This window comes from Pseudorca crassidens, chromosome 11, assembly GCF_039906515.1.
Source record: "Pseudorca crassidens isolate mPseCra1 chromosome 11, mPseCra1.hap1, whole genome shotgun sequence".
Classification (NCBI taxonomy): Eukaryota; Metazoa; Chordata; class Mammalia; order Artiodactyla; family Delphinidae; genus Pseudorca; species Pseudorca crassidens.
This window is the reverse complement of record NC_090306.1, coordinates 9,638,811-9,661,208: the sequence shown is the minus strand read 5'-3', so window position 1 is coordinate 9,661,208 and position 22,398 is coordinate 9,638,811. Positions and strand designations below refer to the sequence as shown.

The 22,398-nt window shown below is 46.6% G+C and overlaps 1 protein-coding gene across 7 annotated transcripts in view; it reads left to right on the top strand.

Annotated features, from left to right (window-relative positions):
• Positions 1 to 22,398, top strand: part of DUSP16 (dual specificity phosphatase 16) — a 177,392-nt gene that overhangs the window by 71,361 nt on the left and 83,633 nt on the right. For 3 of the 7 annotated variants that reach the window (XM_067695722.1, XM_067695721.1, XM_067695717.1), the window contains exon 1: positions 20,402 to 20,872. The exons of 2 other annotated variants lie outside the window; for them this stretch is intronic. The gene's annotated coding sequence lies outside the window, so the exon portion shown is untranslated. Of the gene's footprint in view, positions 1 to 20,401; positions 20,873 to 21,112; positions 21,939 to 22,398 lie in introns of those variants that run through there. 2 more of the 7 variants (XM_067695720.1, XM_067695719.1) reach the window with 2 other exon arrangements.

The window sequence follows — 22,398 nt, the reverse complement described above, 5'->3', positions numbered from 1 at the left end:
CACAAAAGGGAGAGAAGAAGAGAAAGCAGCATTCCAGGTAGAGGGAAGAGTATAAACAAAGGCATGGAGATGCGATGATACAGCATAGCAGGAGATAGACACAAATAATTTAGTACAGTGTTTTCACAGTATTCAATGCCAGGTAACAGGTGGCAGGGGTGATGTTGGGGAAGTAGGGAGTAGCCAGGTCCTGGGGGTCCTGGTGTCCCATGATGAGAAGCTTGGGTTTTATAAGTGTTTGCAGGGCTTTGAAGTAGATGAATGACATATGGTAACTGGGATAGCCCCATATATAAATATCATAGTGATGACCTTACCAAAGCGAATACAAGGCAATTTGAATTTAACCTAATTGGTGAAAGCTGGTGAGAATCTTGCTCTTTATATGCTATGGGATCATCATACCTCTATTCTAAGTTTGACAAAGGTCGTCTCCATCTAGCTTCTTAAACTGGATTATGACATAGTTGGACTTACATATTGGAAAGATCATCCTGCTAGTGTTGCAGGAAATCATTTTAAGGGTATTGAGACTGAAAGAAGAGAAATAAGTTTAAGTACTTTTGGAATTGTCTAGGTGAACGATGCCAGAGGCTTGAACTAGGGCTGCAGGTAGAGACAGCTGTTGAAGACAAAATCAGCAGATTTGCTAAAAGAGTTGGTTATATAATGTGGCAGCAATGAAAAGGTACCTCTCAGAATGGGTCACAACTGACTGATGACCCCAGCTTCTCTGCTCTGAAATCCATCCCTGATTCTTACTGAGGTCACATTTCCCAAAGGCTGCTTCATGACTGAATGTGTGTGGCAGGGCTGGTGGGGGTGTTGGTTGCTAAGAACGGCCCACTCCTGGGGAATGTGACACTTCTCTGATGGACAGCTTTAGCTCCAAGATATTCCATCAGCTTTGCTGGACTTTCTTAGAACTGCACTGCAGTCTAAGATTCTTCCACTCCACCAACCTTCTCCCCTTCCTTCCTCCCTCCCTCCCTCCCTCCCTCCCTTCCTCTCTTCCTTCCTTCCTTCCTTTCCTCCCTTCCTACCCTCCTTCCTCCCTTCCTCCCTCCCTCCCTCCCTCCCTTCCTCTCTTCCGTCCTTCCTTCCTTTCCTCCCTTCCTACCTTCCTTCCTCCCTTCCTTCCTTCTTTCCTCCCTCCCTCCCTTCCTTCCTTTCCTCCCTCCCTCTCTCCCTTCCTCCTTCCCTCCTTCCTTCCTTCCTTTTTTCCTCCCTCCCTCCCTTCCTTCCTTCTTTATTTTTATCCTCCCTCCCTCCCTCCCTTCCTTCCTTCCCTTCCTTCCTTCCTTTCCTCCCTTCCTTCCTTTTATCCTCTCTCCTTCCCTCCCTTCCTTCTTCTTTCTTTTTATCCTCCCTCCCTCCCTTCCTTCCTTCCTTTCCTCCCTCCCTTCCTTCCTTCCTTCCTTCCTTCCTTCCTCCCTTCCTTTCCTCCCTCCCTCCCTTCCTTCCTTCCTCCCTCCCTCCCTTCCTTCCCTCCCTTCCTTCCTTCCTTTCCTCCCCCCTTCCTTCCTTCCTTCCTTCCTTCCTTCCTCCCTTCCTTTCCTCCCTCCCTCCCTCCCTTCCATGATTCCTAGGGGTCAGAGCCACCGCATGGTCCGACGGTTCTCGTAGAGAACCTTGACTGAGTAAGCTTTGGGGCTCTGGACTCACAATAACCTCTGTGCAAATCTGGCCCCACCACTCCTAGATATGTAAGTTCAAGCAAGTAATTTAATCTCTCGGAAGTGTCAGTCCTCTCATCTGTAAAATCATGATACTTGTTGTGAGGATTAAATCAGTCAGGCTTATAAAGTACTAAGCACAGTATGTGGCACATAAAAGTGCCTGATAAATGTTAGCAATTCTTATTATTAGATATGGGAGATGAAAGAGAGAAAGAAATCAGGGGCGATTCTTAGGTTTCTATTTACAGTATATAAAGTAATCATAAGTATCTCACTCAAGTTAATTCTCCTTCTGCGTACAGCAGATAGCCTTTTGAGTACAAAAGAGATTAGGAAAGCCTTCCTTTCTTTCCTCCCCCTCCTCCATTTCTTGACCCCTCTAGCTTTCATGGCTAATGGAGGATAAACTATAAGATGATCCATCAAAGTAGACATAAAGAAGCCTCCCCGACTCTGTGGTTTAGAGGATGGCCTTTCACCCCATTACTTCAGGCTCGCCAGCTTCCAGCGGGAGACAAGCCCTGTGGAGGACAGGCCCACGCTAGAGCGCCTTCTTGTAACGAGGGAGAAGAGCTGTCTACCTTCCCCGAGGATCTGAAAAACTGGGTGGAGGTATTCCAAATTAAATGCTTTTTATAGAGTTTTATTTAGAACAGTTTAGCTGTTAAATATGCACTAGCAAGCACACGGCAAAGTGTGTGCTAACGCGCGACCTTCCCCTTCCCAAACACACTTACGGAGCTCAAGGCAGAACCAAAATCCGAATCATAGAATGGAGCATGGAGCTTTAAAACTAGCAAAATGGCACAGAAAGGGAGAATGTAAGTGCCTGAACGAAATTTTAGGGAATTTGTACAGTAAACCTGGGGTGAGGAAAATCCAGCTGAAGTGCTTTATGTGAAAAATACCGTGGGTTTTAGGTGATCTGCCAGCTCCCTGGACTCAACAGCGCAATTCTTGGCTTGTGGAGAAACGGGTGTGATCTCAGGCTGCACAGTAGAAGCACAGTACCCAAGTCATGGGAAACCTCAGCTTCCTCATCTGCACATTCAGGGCCTGGATGAGATGATTTCCGAGTCCCATACAGCTCTGAGATTTTATGAGTCTATGACTCTCTGACTTTACAGTTCTAAACTTGAACTCCTGCATTTTCAGGAAATGACCACGGACAAGATATATAGGCTTGATGAAAGCAGATAATTCATTTCTCTGCTTAACTCTCTAGCCTGAATTCTCTCCAGTGCGGGAAAATCTTTTTGTGTGCCGATGTGCCCCACGGAGACCTCCTGAAGCGCACGTGACACAGGAGCAAAATTGTGTCTGTCTGTTTCGCACCAGGTCAGGCTTTGCACAAGACTACTTCTCTTGAGGTGGCAAGCTTGAGCAACCAGTTTTTCCTGAAGTTTGCCTGATAAGTATGTTTATGATGAGCTGTACTGTCATTCTTCTATCTTGCCACAGCCTTGGAGGGCCCCTCCCAAGCTGACTGGCTGTCTAGTGACATTGGTAGTCAAGGATTTGGGATGCAGAGATCAAGGTCAACAGGGGACCATGACGGAAAGGACTGGAGAGCCCTAGGACGCAGGCCCCTTACTAGGCTCTCCTGCCTTTGGGCTGAGGGAGGGCATGGAGTCCAGTGTAACGGGAAGCCTGTGATGGTTTTGTGCGCAACCAGGGAGCTTGCCCCCTCCATCACTGTGGCTGCCATTCTCATCTGGACCCCCTCATGTGGCATTTTCCAGCACTTTAAACATCTTTTGAGACAAGGACAGCAAAAGGGAACAATCGTGGGGAAAGCCCAGCTTTAATAAAAATAGAATTCCAAATATTTCAGCTGGGATCTCTGTCTAGCTAAAAGATTTAGAGAGTGGATCAAAAGACCTGCATCTCCTTCTCGTGCTGCAGTTACCCAGGTGTATGCCTTCGGGCGAGCCACTCAATAATCCTGAGCCCTTGTTTCCTCACTTGTAAAATGAGGAGAAAGCCCACCTGGCTACTTTCAAGAGTGGAGGAATCCTTTTAGCCGTCCCTGGTTCACGGAGGCCCCCTGACTGAGGACCAGGTCATATACTGAGCAGGGAAGGAGTTGCGTATAGGCTTGCAGGTGAACTTCGTGTAGCCCATTAGAAGGACCCTAGAACAGAAGTGTTTGAAGGGCAATAAGCAAGAACTGTAATCCCAGGGCTGCCGGGTTCCTGCCTCAGGTAAGTCCCTCCCAGGTAGTGGTTGAGTTTGTCCAAGTCTCACTTTCTTCATTCTGTCGGGCAGTTGAGGCCACAGAGAGGGGGGCTATGGCCACCAGACCATGTTCTGTAAAAAGAGAGAGGTAGCAGAAAGGCCGGAAGAAGAGTAACCTCACAAATGGACCACAGCTGACTACCCCATTCTCTTCCCAGATGGGAAGGGGCCTGGGAGCCAGGGGCATCCCTGGCTGCCTGGGTACTTTCCTCTCCTAGGCAGCACAGCTACTAACTGGGGCAAGGAAATCAAAACCTTGGACAAAAAGGGTAAGTCTAGGAAATGCTAAATTAGATGGGCTTTTGGAGATTTTTGTGGGATCTGTAGGCATTTATATTTTCAGGGGAGAGTCCTTCCTATTTTATTCTGGTACAATATACAAAACCTAACATTAACCATCGTAACCACTTTTAAATGTATAATTCAGCGGAGAGGCCCATTTTGATGACTTCAGCTCTCTCCCTGTGCTGAGGTAGATTGTGTACTCTCTGCTGGCAAAGTTCTTGGTTGGCCTGTGGGGTCAGACTGCAGGGTCCTAATGGTTAAGGTGGGTCTGGCTCCTGCGATAAGGAAACACCCCAAAATACCACATACACGACAGGAAATTATTCAGTGGTCATTTCTCCTTGATATGGGTGAGATCTCATTTGCTACTGTGTCCCTTTTATTTTTATCTCTGTCTTGGCCCTAAGAACTTGTCCAGACCCATGGCTTGCCTTTGGGCCTGTTTCCTTTTGTTAGGCTACATTTTTGTTCTCTGCAGACTCCTGGCTTATTCTGGCCATGAAAAACCTATTCTCCCTGGGATCTGACTTGCCTGTCCCTTCGGGGGTCCTGCATTGCTTCTGTGTCAGATGTGATGCTCAGCTTCTGCTCTCTACCTGAGCTCCAGTCCCACGCCCCTGACTGCCTACTCATCATTTCCTCCGGAATGGGACGCTCACTGTTCTTCCAAGCAGATTGTGACAGGTCCAAAAACAACCTTCATTTTTTTTTGGCCACAAACCAGCGGTTCCTGTAACCTCTCAGCCCTTGTCAATAGCCTAAGTCCTTCAGACAAGAAGCAAAGTCCTCTTTGATCTAATCTCCTTTCTTTGCTCTCAGCCATTCAGTCCCTAAGAACAATCAGATTTTCTTCCACATATTGATCGTTTCTATTCTTCCTTTCCTCCTCTGCCCCCCACGGCCCGTGCCCATTTCTAGGTCATTATCACCTCTAATGTCATCTACCGCTCACGTCCACTCTTATCTGATTCGACTCCCTGTGCCAGGCTGATGCCAGACCTATCTTCATTCATCACGTCATGCCTGTTTGAAACTTGAAGCTCTTCCCTAACCCTATCTATAGGCTTCTTGCCCTTATCCGGCTGTGAAATTTCCCCTAATTTGATCCCAGTCTAGACAATTCCTCTGCCAGGCAGTTATATTGTAATGGAAAGTTTAATGGATTTGCGATCAGTTGACCTGCTTTCAAATCCCAGCTCTGGCCTCAGCAGAACCACCTGGAGGAACTCACTGACTCTTGGAGACTTGGATCCCCATTTGCAAAGTGTCATAGGGAATTTCACCAGGATTTAATGAGGTGTGTGGAGGCAAGTTAGCCTTGTGCTCAGAAACCACATTTGAGCTGACCGCCTTGGCTCAAATCCAGGCTTTCTCGCCTGGCAACTGTGTGACCTGGAGCGAGTTCCTTCACCTCCCTGGGCCTCATCTCTTGCATCTGTAAAATGGAGATACAACCAGTGCATACCTCATAGGTCTGTAGCGACGATTCAGTGAGGGAATGCATGTAAAGTGCTTAACACAGAGCCTGGCACAATGTAAGCTCTACTGGGCATAAGCTATTATTATGTGCAAGAGACCTAGCACAGTGCTTGATACCTGACCAGCACTTAATAACGGTTTGCTAGGTTTGTTGATGAATTCATTTTATCCATGTGATCTCATTTCCCACTAATTCTTGCTATGCACATTCTTGTGCCACTCTTCCTCCAGACAGGCTGACTACCTTGGCTTTTCATGAATATTTCCCACTTTTCTTGCCTTTGGTTATGGCATGTCTCTTTTCTAGATTGTCATAATTTATTTTCCCTGCCAATCCAAAGTCTTCCCACTCCTTTTTTTTTTTTTTAATTTGTTTATTTTTGGCTGTGTTGGGTCTTTGTTGCTGTGTGCGGGCTTTCTCTAGTTGTGGCGAGCGGGGGCTACTCTTTGTTGTGGTGCATGGGCTTCTCATTGTGGTGGCTTCTCTTGTTGCGGAGCATGGGCTCTAGGCACACGAGCTTCAGTAGTTATGGTGCACAGACTCAGTAGTTACAGTGCACCAGCTCAGTAGTTGTGGCTCGAGGGCTCAGTAGTTGTGGCACGTGGGCTCAGTAGTTGTGGCTCACAGGCTCTAGCACACAGGCTCAGTACCTGTGGTTCACGGGCTTCGCTGCTCTGCGGCATGTGGGATCTTCCCGGACCAGGGCTCAAACCCATGTCCCCTGCATTGGCAGATGGATTCTTAACACCTGCGCCACCAGGGAAGCCCTAAAGTCTTCCCACTCTCTAAGGTCCGTCCTACACCCTGCCTTCATGAAACCTTCCCTCGTCACTTCGGGACGTATTGATTTCTCACTTCTCTGAGCCAGTTACCTTCAATTTAGCATCTGGTACACTTAGATGCTGTCTCCTGTGTATTTGTTTTATGTCTTCAACTAGTTTGGAAAATATTCCTCAGTCTAGCCTTGTTTCAGAATACACAGTAAATGTAGTGAATATTTAAACTACTAGGCGACCTTATCAATTCCGACTATCTCTCGGGATAGTTTGCATTTCCAGATTGTATTGAGGGTGAAATTTGGAGAAAGGGACAGAGGGTGTCTGAGGGTGAGGAAGGGTCTGGAATTCTGAAACAGCTTTTCAGACCAAGAATCTCTTATCAACAGAGTGGTACATGAGGGTGAGGAGATGGGGGGGGCAAGGGTCTCCTAGTAGGTGGGCCAAGGACCTATGGCCTCTGGGCCAAAGGTTTGGAGAAATGCTTAAGCCCAGGTGAGGCAGACCACTGCTGACACAGACAGCAAAGTGTCCCTGTTCGAATCTGGTTCTTGCTATGACAGGTTTTGCCTTTGCCCAGTTTCTCAAGCCTCTTACATCTTTGCACAACATTTGCCCTATTGAGAAACCGGTTTTGCATGAAACCTCCCATGGCTTGAAGCAAACATCCATGATGGTGTTTGCATACCATTGGGGTTTTACTCCTCCCCTATGTGCCAATAAGGGTGAAGTGGCATTCAGATGACGTGATCTGAAGGACATCACTGTGGCCTCCAAAACTGAGAATCTTTGAACTATGTGAAAGGTTCCTACCAGGATTTCACAATGACAGAGAAGGCCAGGAAAGACTAAGTCTAGAAGGCAAGGTAAGAACATTGTCTTTACATCGGTTTTCACGAAGCCTTCTCAGAGTACAGCAGCCACATTGACCTCCCCGCCTCTGGATCCTGTAGTCCATACCGTCTAGACTACACAGTTCAGTCCTGGTTGTATATTGTCTTCTAGAAACTGCTTTTTGTGTTAGTTGCGAGTTCCCTGAGAATACAGACTATCTCTTATACTTTTTTTTTAATTAATTTTATTTTATTTATTTTTGGCTGCGTTGGGTCTTCGTTGCTGCGCGCGAGCTTTCTCTAATTGTAGTGAGCAGGGGCCACTCTTCATTGCCGTGTGCAGGCTTCTCATTGTGGTGGCTTCTCTGGCTGTGGAGCACGGGATCTAGGTGCGCGGGCTTCAGTAGTCATGGCTCCTGGGCTCTAGAGCGCAGGCTCAGTAGTTGTGGTGCACGGGCTTAGTTGCTCCGCGGCATGTGGGATCTTCCCGGACCAGGGCTTGAACCCATGTCGCCTGCATTGGCAGGCAGATTCTTAACCACTGTGCCAGCAGGGAAGTCCTCTTGTACTTCTTTGTCGGCCCGTGTGGAGCCTCTCAATACGATTTAACTCAGTGCTGGGCACGATAAGATTCTCAACAATAAATGTTGATGAATTTGTTTTTGGAAATTCAAAGGCATAGAAAGTGGCTCCACAGAGGAGAATTAGAAGGCCTGTTTCTTCTTAAAGTGGTGGGTGTTGGCGCCCCATCGTCTCCGGTGTCGTTGTCAGTACCAGCAGCCTCCTTTCTCAGGTCAGGGAGTCATGACAGTACAGACAGGACACACGTTTCCTGTGCTTTCCCACCTAGGAGAGAAAGATGTTTTACCCAGTGCCCGAGACCCCTTCCTGATTCCGCTTTCCCCTCCCAACCATGAAGGCCATACAGTGAGAGCTACGAGGGGCATCAGACATTGGCTGACTCAGTTCCTTGATTTTGTAGATGAGGAAACTTGGGGCTCAGAGGCGAGCAGTTGAGGGTGGTGGAGAGAGGATGTATAAGCTTTGGAGTCAGGTGGAACTGGACTTGAATCCCAGTTCTGTCCCTCTTCTGCTGTGTGATTGTGGGAGAGTCTCTTCACATCTTGGAGGCTCAGTTTCCTCATCTTTAAAATGGGGATAATAGTGCCTACCTATGGGGGTTGGTGTGAGAATTAAGTGAAATAATGTGTGTAAATATAGTGCTTGGCAATAGAGATGCCCAGTACTTGTGGGCTCTCTCTCCTTTGCTTCTCTAGAGTGTCCTGCCCAAAGTCATCAAACAATTTAGTGCTGGCCTCTCCTGTTATTCAAGCTAAATATTCTTTCAATTACATACTAAGGCTAGCCACATACTAGAAAATTAAGATCAACCATTAAAATTTTTAAAAATTACTTTCACTGGGGAGGACTTCCCAAGTGGTGCAGTGGTTAAGAATCCACCTGCCAATGCAGGGGACACGGGTTCGAGCCCTGGTCCGGGAAGATCCCACATGCCGCGGAGCAATTAAGCCCGTGCGCCACAACTACTGAGCCTGCACTCTAGAGCCCACAAGCCACAACTACTGAGCCAGTGCATCGTAACTACTGAAGCCCGCTCACCTAGAGCCCGGGCTCCGCAACGAGAAGCCACCAAAATGAGAAGGCAGCGCACCTCAATGAAGAGCTGCCCCCGGTCACTGCAATGAGAGAAAACCTGCGCGCAGCAACGAAGACCTGACGCAGCCAAAAATAAATTAATTAATTTTTTAAAATTGACAGTTTAAGGCAAAAAATAATATATTTACAAATAACTAAATAAAAATTACTTTCACTGGGGATTTGGACCAATTTATTTCGAGCTGATTTATATGCCTCAGAGATAACGTAAAAGACAGGAATACTGAATTTCAGAGTGAAATTCAAAGGTGTTGAGGTTTTAGCCATTTCCAACTACAATGTTTGAACTCCTGGTACTCCTAAAATAGTACTGATGGCCTTTTACCCCTTTAAACAAAAAATTCCAGTCTCTGATATACGTACATGCTTTGCTTTGCAACCTGATATTTTTCACCTGTCTTTCTCAAGACATACTCTGCTGTCCATTCATCTTCAATTGGAGCTAAAATGAAAACACTGCTGTTAAAGTTCTTTTAAAAAAATTAAAAAGTGTATTGGTAATGATCATGGGGGACTTGTGGGGTGGCTTAGTCTCAGAAATGAAACGGACATTTGTATCTTTTGTAAAATTTAAGGATTGATGATAAACCTTTCTTTCCCACGCTGGAGAAGATTCACTGTGATCATTATTTCTTTGAAAATTTGTAGTTAGCTAATATTCATTGTGTTTGGCTGCAAATATATATTTCAGTATGGAGCAGAACCAAGATTCGTCCAGAAGAAAAACCTTAGCGTGAAATACCTCCTAATTGTGACTATTTATCAGTCTTCAACTGTGGTTGACAGCTCATTATTTGGTGAATCATTTGGGTCCTGCAAGGCAGAGGGACGAAGCAGGGGCAAACCTCCCTGAAGTTTCCTTTGTGGAAGGTGTGGTGGGCAGTATAATGGTCCTTCAAAGTCCTTGTCCAAATGCTCAGAACCTGTGAATGTTGGGCTACACTGCAAAGGAGGATCACAGTTGCAAATTAGCAGATTTAACAAAAGGGGAGTATTCTGTGTTATCCAGGTGGGCTCAGTACAATCACAAAGATCCTTAATAGGGGAAGACTGGGCAGAGAAGAACCAGGGACAGGGTTGGTGATGTGAGAAGAACTCAACCCACTGTTGCTGGTTTTGAAGATGGAAGAAGGGACCACGAGTCAAGGAATGCAGGCACCTCAAGAAGCTGGAGAGGACGAGGAGATGCATTTTCCCCTAGAGCCTCCAGAGGAGAACACGGCCCGGCTGACACCTTGACTCTAGCCCCATGACCCCCATTTTAGAATTCTAGAACTATAAGAGAATAAATTTGTGTTGTTTTCAGATACTGTTTGTGGTAATTTGTTTACAGCAGCAATAGAAAACTAACACAGTCTCTCCAAACAAAGGTTAACAGACCGTCTTGCCCCAAAGGTGCTGTCTGGCATTCTGGGATTTCATGCAGTCATTGGCAACAAAATTCCCAAAGGGACTGAGACACAGGGGGAGACTGAGTGCCATATTTGTTATTTATGTCACATAATTTATAAAGAGTTTCACTTAATATTTCCACTTAATCCTCCCATCAGTTCTATGAGGTAGAAATTTTTATTATTCCATTTTGTAAACAAGAAAGCTGACACTTAGAGAGTTAATTTTTCTTTCTTTCTTTCTTTGTTTTCTTGGCTGCGATGCATGGCTTGTGGGATCTTAGTTCCCCGACCAGGGATCAAACCCGGGCCCTCAGCAGTGACAGCACAGAGTCCTAACCCCTGGACCGCCAGGGAATTCCCTAGAATTAATTTTTCTAAAATCAGATAATAGTAAGCAGTAGAGTTGAGATTCACAGATGTGGTTCCAAACTCTAGGTGCATCACTACTTTGATATCTGTCTTGCCCAGAGAGCCGTTCAACTAGGAAGTCAATACTTACAGAGATTGCTCATTAGTTAAGGTAATTTCTCTAATAAATGGAGGTTGTGGGGAGACATGCAGATAATACTTTGCAGTGGGTGTCCACTCTCCATACGTCTGCTTCTTATGAATGTGGAGTCTTCCTAGAATGTACCTGTTGTCAAAAACATCACTGGCCAGTGGTGGCTACTTGCTGAACATTTTTAATTCCCTGTCCACCATAAATGTAAATTTCACACGGCTAAATTATAGCTCAACCCCACCTCCCTCGCCTCAGTCTGACCTCCACCCTGACTTTGCTATTTCTTTTAAGAATTTCATCATTAACCCTGTCATCTAGACTCAGCAGCTGTAAGAACAGTGACGGCTAACCCTTATTGAGAATACATTCCAGTTATTGTGCTAAGTGTTTTAGACGTCATCCATTGAATCCTCCCAACAACCCTATGTGGAAGGTACGATTATTAACCCTATTTTATAGCTGAGGAAATTGAAGCTTATGTAAGTTGCCGAAGGTGACACCTTAGCATCATCTTTTTTTTTTTTTTTTTTGCGGTACGCGGACCTCTCACTGTTGTGGCCTCTCCCGTTGTGGAGCACAGGCTCCGGACGCGCAGGCTCAGCGGCCATGGCTCGCGGGCCCAGCCGCTCCGCGGCATGTGGGATCTTCCCAGACCGGGGCACGAACCCGTGTCCCCTGCACTGGCAGGCGGACTCTCAACCACTGCACCACCAGGGAAGCCCAGCGTCATCTTTAATTACTCATCTCCTCCGCCCTCCAGAGCTCATGAATCACCAAGTTCTCTCAGTCCTCCTCTGTACTATTTCTTGCAGTCGTTTCCGTGTCCATTGCCACTGTATCAACCTTGGCTCTCTTTGACTTATGCCTCAGTTATTGCTAGAGCCCAATACAGTCTCTCTTGTTCTATGATTCCCCTTCCTCAGATCTTTCTAATATGCTTTGGTCAGACTAAGCCACCTAAAATCCCACTTTTATCCCATCTTTTTCTGAGTTCAAACCTTTAAACTAGAGAAGATACGTCCAGATGTCCCCAAAGGTTATCCTTGGACAGTGTGATGGTGGCAATATTTTTTTGAAAAATTAAATAACTTCATTGTATTAAAATTAAAAGGAAAAACTGTTACAACTATAGGTTGAAATTATAGGGCCAGATACATAATAAAGATAAGCAAACATTATACCCTATAAGTTTGTAGGTTAAACTTCATTTGTTCCAGCATTGGGGAGCTCTCATTGGTCATCTGACCATTCCAAATATGCAATTCCACTTTTTAGAGGCAAATCTTTGCATTAAAAAAGGTTATGTAGGGCTTCCCTGGTGGCGCAGTTGTTGAGAGTCCGCCTGCCGATGCAGGGGACACGGGTTCGTGCCCCGGTCCGGGAGGATCCCACGTGCCGCGGAGCGGCTGGGCCCGTGAGCCATGGCCGCTGAGCCTGCGCGTCCGGAGCCTGTGCTCCGCAACGGGAGAGGCCACAACAGTGAGAGGCCCGCGTACCGCTAAAAAAAAAAAAGGTTATGTAAATCTGCTTAGTGTTTCCATATATTTATAAACTTCATTACTAGTGGTAAGACAACAAATGTATCTGGTAAAAGAAAAACTGAGTCAAAATACTACCAAAGGATAGAGCAATAAAAAACTTTTCTCTCTCTCCCAAGGGTAACCATTGAATAAGGTGATTTGAATTTTCTTCTTTACACTTTACATGTTACTGTAATTCACAGACTTTTAGCAATGGATATGTATTGCTTTATGATAGAAGATAAGACCAATAAAGCATAATTTTTAAAAAGGAACCAAATTATCGATCATTCCCTGCTACTTATAATAGAAAAGCTAGTTTTTTTGGCTGAGGCCCTGTGTAATCTGGCCCCAGAACACTTTCCAGGCTTATTATAAACGGTTGAATACAAATGTTCTGCTTCAGTTAAACTATTTTAAACACCTTTTCCCTGCTGTGTCTCCAACTGTGTGTTTTCTCTTCCTGGAATGAGCTTCCCCTTCTCTTTTAATATCCCAATTCAATCTATTGTTCACTATCTAAGTCTGTTCTACATACAGCCCTTCCTAAAAAGGAAGGAATCAGTATGTAGTGAGTATTTACCGTGTGGGATTATGCATTATATTTGACGCTTTCCTTGGTAGTCATTTGAAACCCACAACAGCTCTGGACGGTTGGTGTTAACAACCTTCATATTGAAGATGAGGAAACGAAGTTTCCCACAAGTTACGTAGCCAGTATGCGGCAGAGCTGGACTCTGGAGCTGGCTGTTCTGCCCCAGCTCAGACAGCCCTCATTTTTTCCAACTTCCGTAGCTTTTTTCCAACTTCATTATTTATCTAAGTTTGACCCATAATCATAAAAGTGCATTCTAAGGGAGTGGCATTGCTTGTAGTACTACTTTGAACTACTTCTATTTTGTATTTTCTTGATCTTCTCCACGAAACCTGTAAGAAAACTTGGGTTGAGTTCTAACTTGCGATTTCCTAGTTCTGCGTCTCTGAGCCAACTCCTTAAACTTTCTCAGCCTCAATTTCCTCCACTGTAAAATAGAAAAGAAAATAATAACACCTAACTCTTCTGGTTGTTATGAGAGTTAAAAACCCAGTATATACCTTGTACAAAGAGCTGAGTGTTTCTGTGTTGGATTTAACATGGTGATATTAGTTTATTTTCAAATTCCATTTAATTTCTAGTTTCTTTATAGTAGTGTTTTTTTCTTTTTAACATCTTTATTGGAGTATACTTGCTTTACAATGGTGTGTTAGTTTCTGCTTTATACAAAGTGAATCAGCTATACATATACATATATCCCCATATCTCCTCCCTCTTGCGTCTCCCTCCCACCCTCACTATCCCACCCCTCTAGGTGGTCACAGAGCACTGAGCTGATCTCCCTGTGCTATGCGGCTGCTTCCCATATAGTAGTGGCTTGAGATAGTCCTAAAAACTCAGTGATCTAAAGAGAACTAGATGTTTTTCTTCAATACACTAAAACACTGACTTTACACAAATTTTAAAAAGTACTTTTTAAGCATTTGGTCAGAATATACTATCTTGCTGTTTAACCAATGTTAAATGAGAGGTTCTGTTACTAGTTTAAGACTGTTCCCAAAGGTAATGTTTACATTTATAAACACGAATTATTATTGAACATTGTCATTTTTAGTCCAGAAAACCACTGAGCACTTCGAGAGCTACACTTGCTCAGAAAATGGAAGAACCATTTAAAGATCACTGGTCTTCAAAAACAGACACCACTTTTTCATATTCTTTATATCAGAGGAAGAAAAGGACATCACTGCATTCACTCCAATTATTTTCCTTTAGAGTCAGATGAAAAGAAGCGAAATTCACAAATAGTTTTTAGCTTTGATTTACTTTCCCCCCCTACGACCGCTATCATTTATAAAAGAACTTTTCAGCCTTTTGAAAGATAAATACATCTGATATTAGATATGAGAATTCTTTTATTCTTAATATTTTATTTCACAGTTATTAAAAGACTTGTCAAAGCAACCTTGACAAAACCCCCAAATGTGTGTTCTACATAACATTGGAAATCAAGTTTGGGCTGTAGATAGCAAAAGTCCACCCGCAGCTCTCCTGAGATTGCGACTGAGAGATTCTCATTTCTCAGGGCGCTTCCGAATACCTGTTTGTTATGAATTGTTTGATTAAAATAAAACAACCAGGGCTTCCCTGGTGGTGCAGTGGTTGGGGGTCCGCCTGCCGATGCGGGGGACGCGGGTTCGTGCCCCGGTCCGGGAGGATCCCGCATGCCGTGGAGCGGCTGGGCCCATGAGCCATGGCCGCTGAGCCTGCGTGTCCGGAGCCTGTGCTCCGCAACGGGAGAGGCCACAGCAGTGAGAGGCCCGCGTACCGCAAACAAACAAACAAACAAACAAAAACAACCACATAGTCTGGTTAGCAGGTCCTTAGGATCTTTGTAGGATTGAAATGTCCTACATTTGCCTGAAGCTGGGCAGGAGATTTTTTTCTCCCCTTGACACGCAATCTCCTTGAAAAAATAGTTCCTATTCCACTGTTTCTCATTCCCTGGTGAACTCACTGCAATCTTGCAAGACTGTCTTTGGTGAAACCACCCTCTTCACGGCCACTTAATTGCCAAATCAAGGAAAACTTTTTAGACCTTATCTTCTCTGAGTATTAGTTCACTTGAAACACACTCCTTCCCTGCTTGAAACGCTTTTTTCTTAGCATTCTGTAACAGCCACGTCCACTGCCTTTCTTTCTGCTTACCTGTGTCTCCACACTCTTGACTCAATCCTGGGATTACCTGGTTTTTTGTTTGTTTGTTTAAAGAATCAATTATTTATTTATTTATTTATTTTTGGCTGCGTTGGGTCTTTGTTGCTGCGCGTGGGCTTTCTCTAGTTGCAGCGAGCAGGGGCTACTCTTCATTGCGGTGTGCAGGCTTCTCATTGTGGTGGCTTCTCTTACTGTGGAGCACGGGATCTAGGTGCGCGGGCTTCAGTAGTCATGGCTCCTGGGCTCTAGAGCGCAGGCTCAGTAGTTGTGGTGCACGAGCTTAGTTGCTCCGCGGCATGTGGGATCTTCCTGGACCAGGGCTCGAACCCGTGTACCCTGCATTAGCAGTAGGATTCTTGACCACTGCGCCACCAGGGAAGTCCCATACCCGTTTTAAAAATCTTTGCCTAACTGATAAGTGAAAAGTCATCTAGTTTTTGTAATTTATTGTGTCTGTTTACATATTTGCCACACAAAGATCAGACATACACTGATAACAGGGTTGTTGCCATTTATTCTTTCTTGGTTGTACATCTTAATTTGACGTTGAGGCTTTTCATCTCTTTCAGAGAGGGGATTGTATGTTTTCAAACACCTTCACCTCCCTCCTTCCTTCCATTTGCTTACAAATGAGCATGTATTTGTTTAATTTAATTGAATGGAATTGAACACTTCATTCCCATTAGACTTTTAAGCACTATACTTGGTCCAGGTTCTTCATAAACCTTCCAGTGAGGAGCATGGAGCATTGTACTGAAAGATGGGAGAACTGTTTCTAATCCCAGTTTAGTCCCTAACTAGCTGTGCATTCTTGGGCAAGCCACTTAACCTCTCTGGACCTTCACTCCCTTTTATGTAAAGTGAGTGGGAGGGCATCAGATAATGTCTTAGGTGTCTTCTTGTTCTCACGTCACAGAGGTAAGATTTTCTTCCAGAAACTTCCTTCAGAGACAAACTCTTAGAACATTGCCTCCTACTCTGCCAGAAGAGTGCTCTCTTCCAACATAGTGTCACCTCTTTGAGGCAGAACTTGGTTCCTTCTAGAGCTGTGATTCGTTTGTATGGGACCACAAGCCCTAGGACAGTAGCAGCAACTACCATCCAAAAAACACAGCCAAGACTTAAAGGTAAAGTAGGTCTTATTCGTTTTGTGTGTGTATTGAAAATGCTTTGAAAACCTGTTGAAAGCGAGGGACCCACTCACAGGAAAACACACATAAGCATATACGTACAAAATTTTAGGGGGCTCCTGGACCGTCTGAAGCCCGTCCACGTACTCCCTGGAAGCCATGAACCCTAGGCTAAGAATATTTGATTTGGGAACATTAATGGGATCCCTGGAGATAAAACGAAATTATCAGAAATGCTTACTTCCCATTGGAAGAGGGAGCTGCTAAATTAAATATTTATAGAATATTATCAAAACTCCCGTTTCAAAACTAAACTCTTATGCTTACTTGTAAATATCTTCTTCATAAACCAGGTCATGTGCTAACCTGCTTAAATCTTGCAGAGGAGAATGCAGATTCCTTACTGTGCATTGTAAGGTCCTGTATGGTCTGGCTCCTGTTCGCCATCGCTTTATACTTTTGAGCTCCACTGGCCTCCCTTTTGCCCTGGGAACATACCGACTCCCTCCCTACAAGTCACTCTGTTTCTGCTGAACAGTCTCGAGTGACCTGCTGCCCCTGCCCAGACCACATCCCTGCTCGCATTCAGGCTTCAGTTCAAGCGCCCCCTCCTCAGGAATGTCTCCGCCAACCACCTTCACCCCACCCTCAACCGTGCGCTCTCACAACACCCAGTTTTCTCCAGTAAAACTGATCTTGTTACAGCCCTGGCTGTTTTTGCCTTCTCTCCCCACGAGAATGTTAGTTCCATGAGGGAAGGGGCCTTGCCTCTCAGTTATAACCGCAGTCCCAGAGCCAGGGACAGATAAAAACCTTAAGGGGGACTTCCCTGGTGGCGCAGTGGTTGGGAATCCACCTGTCAACGCAGGGGACACGGGTTCGAGCCCTGGTCTGGGAAGATCCCACATGCCGCAGAGGAACTAAGCCCGTGCGCCACAGCTACTGAGCCCGTGTGCCTAGAACCCGTGCTCCACACAAGAGAAGCCACCGCAATGAGAAGCCCGCGCACCGCAACGAAGAGCAGCCCCCGCTCACCGCAACTAGAGAAAGCCCGCAAGCAGCAACAAAGACCTAACGTAGCCAAAAATAAATAAATACATTAAAAAACAAACAAACACCTTAGGGGGATCTCAGCACTAAAGATGGCGCTCCTCTTCCATCTTTAATTCTGACCAAAAAATTTGGTGCGCCTCTCTCATATTAAACTCTAACTAGAAACAGTACTAAACCGTACACTTACATGTACTGAAACAAAAATAGCTTCTTTCCAGATGATCTGATTGTAGGACCTTCGAGCCCCTGCTTTGCTGGCGCCCTAAATACATGAGCCGTTTGTCTGCTTTTGGGGAACCTAGCACTCACTCAATTCCTTAAACATACTGGAAGCAGTTTTAGGTTAAGCTGGCCTATGCCTACCAAAAACACCTTGCTGGGGTTACTGATAGGAATTCTGTTAAATCTATAAATCGACTTGAGAAAAACTGACGTATTTACTATATTGGGGCTTCCAAGCCAATTATTTAGGTCTTCTTTAATTTTTTGTAATCAGCATTTTATAATTTTCAGCATACAGATCCTGTACACGATTTGTGAGATTTATACCTAAATACTTCATACTCTTTGGAGCAACTATATCAATAAATACCGTTTTACATTTGCTCCTACCTGTTTGTTGTTGGCATATACAGAAGCTCTTTTAGTAGAACAAGGAGGAATGTACCCTTTAGTGAAGGAAACTTGTTCAGTATTTATTTGCTGGACTACTAACAAGCTATGTATCCTACCATTCATGTACCTCTGCAGTGTGCCTCTAAGTCTCAAATTCAGCCTAATTCTTGATTGCTACACCCCAATCTCTACTACTGTTGGAAGGGTCTACTCATCCCTTACCTGAATACCCCTTATGCATTCCATCTCCATGTCTTCACTCCTGCCATTTCCCCTCTAGAATCGTCCCTCAGCTGAACCCTCTTACCCCAAACTAGATCTTAACTATCAAACCCCAGCTGACATCGCTCCTTTTCTCCACTGGACTCTTTTAACCAATATCGTATGCCACTCAATCATTAATTTAGTTTTTCATTAGTTTTAATCCATGTCTCGTTCCCTAGTTAGATGATGTGCACTGGGAGACTCCCATAATAGCTATCATAGCACCACATACATGGAAGGCGCTCCAATTTAATTGTTGTTTAAATGAAGAAAGTCGAGAGAGGTTTCAAGACGTGTCAGAATAAGGCGCCCGGAGCTGCAGCATCTAAAGAAGTCTTCAAGATCCATGCTCTCCACCTCCAGGACAAGGATTCTCTCTCTTTTCCTTCCTTCCCCCAAATCCCAACTCCTCCAGCTAGTCAGACTGGAGATGCAGATCCTCTCCAACAACCCCTTTGAAACCGTTCTAGAAACAGCAGGTCTATATGCGCAGTCGATTTTTAGAGGTTTTCTTTAAGAGCATAGGCAGTAATCCATTGGAGCTGCAGTAACAATCCCCGGCCACCAGAGAGCAGGGCGTCGCGGGAGAGATGGCTTCCCCTCTGCAGAAGTCTTAAAGAGGTCAAAGGCAGAGGCAGAAAGTCGGCTCCGCATCCACGGCCTTCAGGCTTCTTTTACTGCCTCGAGTGCTCAGCGCTCTCCCCCTCTCCAGATGGGCTCCTTTTCCTCCTGTAAAAGATGGGCCGGAAGTTCCTAGAGGCTTACCCTAATACTAACCTTAAATGATTATAATAACGAATGCACTTAAGCTGCAGGATTTAAAGGCAGAAAAGGAGAATGGAGATGTTTCATCTTTCGTTAGATGAACCCCAAACCTGCTTCTCAGTTCTTTTACCAATCAAAAACAAAAACAGAACAACAGAAAGCCCCAGGCAGTGTCTAAACGGACATTCCCCAACAAAGATTGGCCTTTAGGGACCAATGTCCCAAATCCAGTACATTGTAAATGGAATATTTTAGGAGCTACTATTCCTACACACAAATTCTGGCTCATGGGGCAGTCCGCTCGCAGTGTGCTTTTCCGTCATTAATCACATCTTTGTTATGTGATATCCACGTGAGTACTTCTCAGTAGAAGCAGCTTCATGCTCAAATGCTCAAAGCACACTAGAATAAAGCTCCGATTGTCCTGTTCAGTGATTCTAAGTCCTGGTTTGTCACCACCTCGGGTCTCTAGTTTCCCAAAGTTTGTAACGTAGTTTCAAAACAAAGCTATTTTAATGAATCCAAATAAAAAATGCACGAAGTGTGTGAAGTTAAATCAACGGGGTCTTGCTCTTGCACTTCGCAAGAGGCGGTGAACCTCTGGTCTGTGCTGCCCGATACAGAACATACCTGTGAAGAGCATTTTAGCCTGCTCGTGCTCATTAATTTACAAATGTAAATAGAAATAATAAGTAAATAGAAGCACAGTAAAGTAATGAATGCTAGGAGCATTCAGGTGAGGGCTTTCAACGACAAACACACAGAGGGAGCTAAGCGCTTGACCACCTGAGTGTGATTTTTTTCTTAAAGTACCTGTAGCTTCTCTTTCTTAAGAGACGGCAGCGCCCTGCGTTTTAGATTCGTCACTTTTTAAAGAGCGATTGTAATGCTCTCAAATCATTGTTGGCGTTTCTTCACGCTGGGGAGGCAGCTGGAAACAGCCCAAGGAGGCGGAAAAGGCTCTGCGCCTCGCTGGGGCGCCGAGGGGCGGGGGGGGGAACACCCTGAAATACCTGTTGGGGCGCAGCGCTGAAGGCGCGCGGCCGAGCCCCGGCCACGGGGGCCGGGGGTCGGAGATCAGGGGCCACGGGGGCGGCAGGCGGGCGCGCGGGCGCAGAAGGAGGAGGCCGCGGGGCCGACTCCCCGGGCCGCCCGGCTCCTCCCAACGGCGCCCGCGGAACCTGTCCCGGAGCCGCCGGACCCCGGAACTGAACGGGACCCGACCCCCTCCCCGAGAGGCCGCGACCAGGCGCCGAGCCGCGCTCCGAGCTCCGGCGGGCGCACGGCCCCGCCCGGCGCCCACCGCCCTGCCCTCGCCTGTCTCCTCCTTTCCCCGGGGCTCCGCTGAGTTCATTCACTGGGATTGGTTTCAAGTGACGCCATCTCTTTATTTTTAAACCAATGACCTCATCCGCGCTTGAAGTTTCCTGACCAGCGACTCTTTCTCTTTCCCCCCAACCCCCCACCCCCCAGCCCCCCGCCTTTCCCCCTCTTTCTGGGTATCCCTGTTTGGGGGGCTCTGAGCAGTTTTCAAACGACCACCATCACCTCTCCCAACCCCCTCCGCGTCCCCGCCGCCACCTCCACCTCCCAGGTTCCTCGCCCCTTTCGACAGTGTTTTTTCAAGGCTGATCGGGGGTGGGGGGTTAGAGAGAAAGAGCGAAGAAAAGTTGCAAACGGCTCCGCGCGTCCCGAGCCTCCCGCCCCTCCGAGCAGGAGAAGATAATATAGCGAAAAGAAGAGGAGGAGGAGAGCGCGACGGGACGGACGCGAGCGGGAGCGCAGCCGCCCTCCCGGCTCCGTCGCGGCGCCTCGCGGGTCCGGGAGGCGAGGGGGCCCCGCGGGGAGACGCCGTGACGACTTTCGTTCCCCCCCCCCCGAGGGAGCCGGGAGGTCGGCGGCCCCGAAAGTAAGTGGCCGCGCGGACTGCGGGGTGGGAGGGCGCGGGGCCGGGCTCCCGCCGCGCCGGTAGCGTGGACGCTCGTCCGCGCGCCCCGCCGGCGCTGCCCTCCCAGCGGCCGGGCCCGGGGTCCAGGGCGGGGTGGGGGGGCGACCGCGGGCCGGAGCGGCGCGCGCGTGGGAAGCGGGGGAGGGGGGCCCTGCGGGGGGGCCGGCGCGGGGGGCGGGGGGCGGGGGCCTCGGGCCGGACGGCCGAGTCCCGCCGCCAGGAGCCGCCGCCGACGCGGTCCCTTCGCGGGAGAAGCTGCTCACTTCCAGGCGCGACTGTTACACAACACGCCTGCCAAGTGGGGCCCCGGCCTGACGGTTCCCATTATCCCCAGCTCGCCTTTGGCGTAAGCCGCGCGGCCACCGGGGTGGTGACGGGGTTGCTTTCTTCAGTCAACTCGCTTTTCCTCCTGGGACCCCTGAGGCCCGGTGTTGGGGGCCCGGCCCGGTGCGCCAGTGACTTATTTATTTACACCAGTCGTAAAACGTGAGAAAGGAAAAAGCCCAGGGAGACGACCGAAGGTCTGTGTTTATCATGTGTAGTTTCACGGAATGAAACACAGGGGAGGAAGATATTGGTGCAAAACTGAAGTTTTCAGGTGCTGCCGGGTTTATTTCCTTAAAACGACAACAGCAGCAGCCCGGTAATTAACTCGAGAAAATGCAAGTAGATCTTAAAATGAATGGATCCTGCAAAAGCCTAAGGAAATGTATCAGACGTCAGCTGCAGAGATCCTAAATCAAGTCCTGGGTGCCTCAAATCGTTTTGAGAAAGCACACCTCCAACCAGCCTGTGATTAATAAAGTAGAGAGGAAAAACCTGTTACATAATCTCATTTGCCCTGGGGTTTGCAGTGCCGTCCCCTTGAATCAGGGGGAAGTGAGTTAAGACGCAGGGTTTTTAAACCTCTGTGAAGTTTTTATTTACCCAGTGCTCTGGCTGCCACTTCTGCTTTAAAAGATTGTAAGTAAATACTCTGCTCTTACGAGGGAACCAAACCTATCAAACCTGTTTAGAAAATGACCAGGTATGTTTCTTTCCTTTCCTTCCGGTGTGTGTGTGCGTGTGCGTGTGTGTGTGTGTGTGTGTGTGTGTGTGTGAAATTTACCATCCATGAAAGACCTTATGACTAGTATTTGGGGAACTTAGACTGTCAGAAAAATGCCTCTTTAAGCCACTCATCTTATGAGTGCACATAGGTGACAACTGTTTCCTTAAAGGATTTATGCTATTCTGAAAAGAGATTTTTGAAGTCGAGGTAAATTTTTAAAAGAAAAAAAGAATTCTTACCAATTGAATTAGTCATTTGTGAATTATTCACCTTTGCTTGAGAATCATGTGTATTGGATAAACAGCTGGGGAGGCCGGAGTTAATTGAGACTTGTGGAATTCTGTGTTTGGTGAAGGCAGCAGCCTGGAGAAGGTAAATTAAAAAACTAAAAATTTGGGGCTTTGAATGGGGATTTTAGTCAAAATGTGACTAGGCA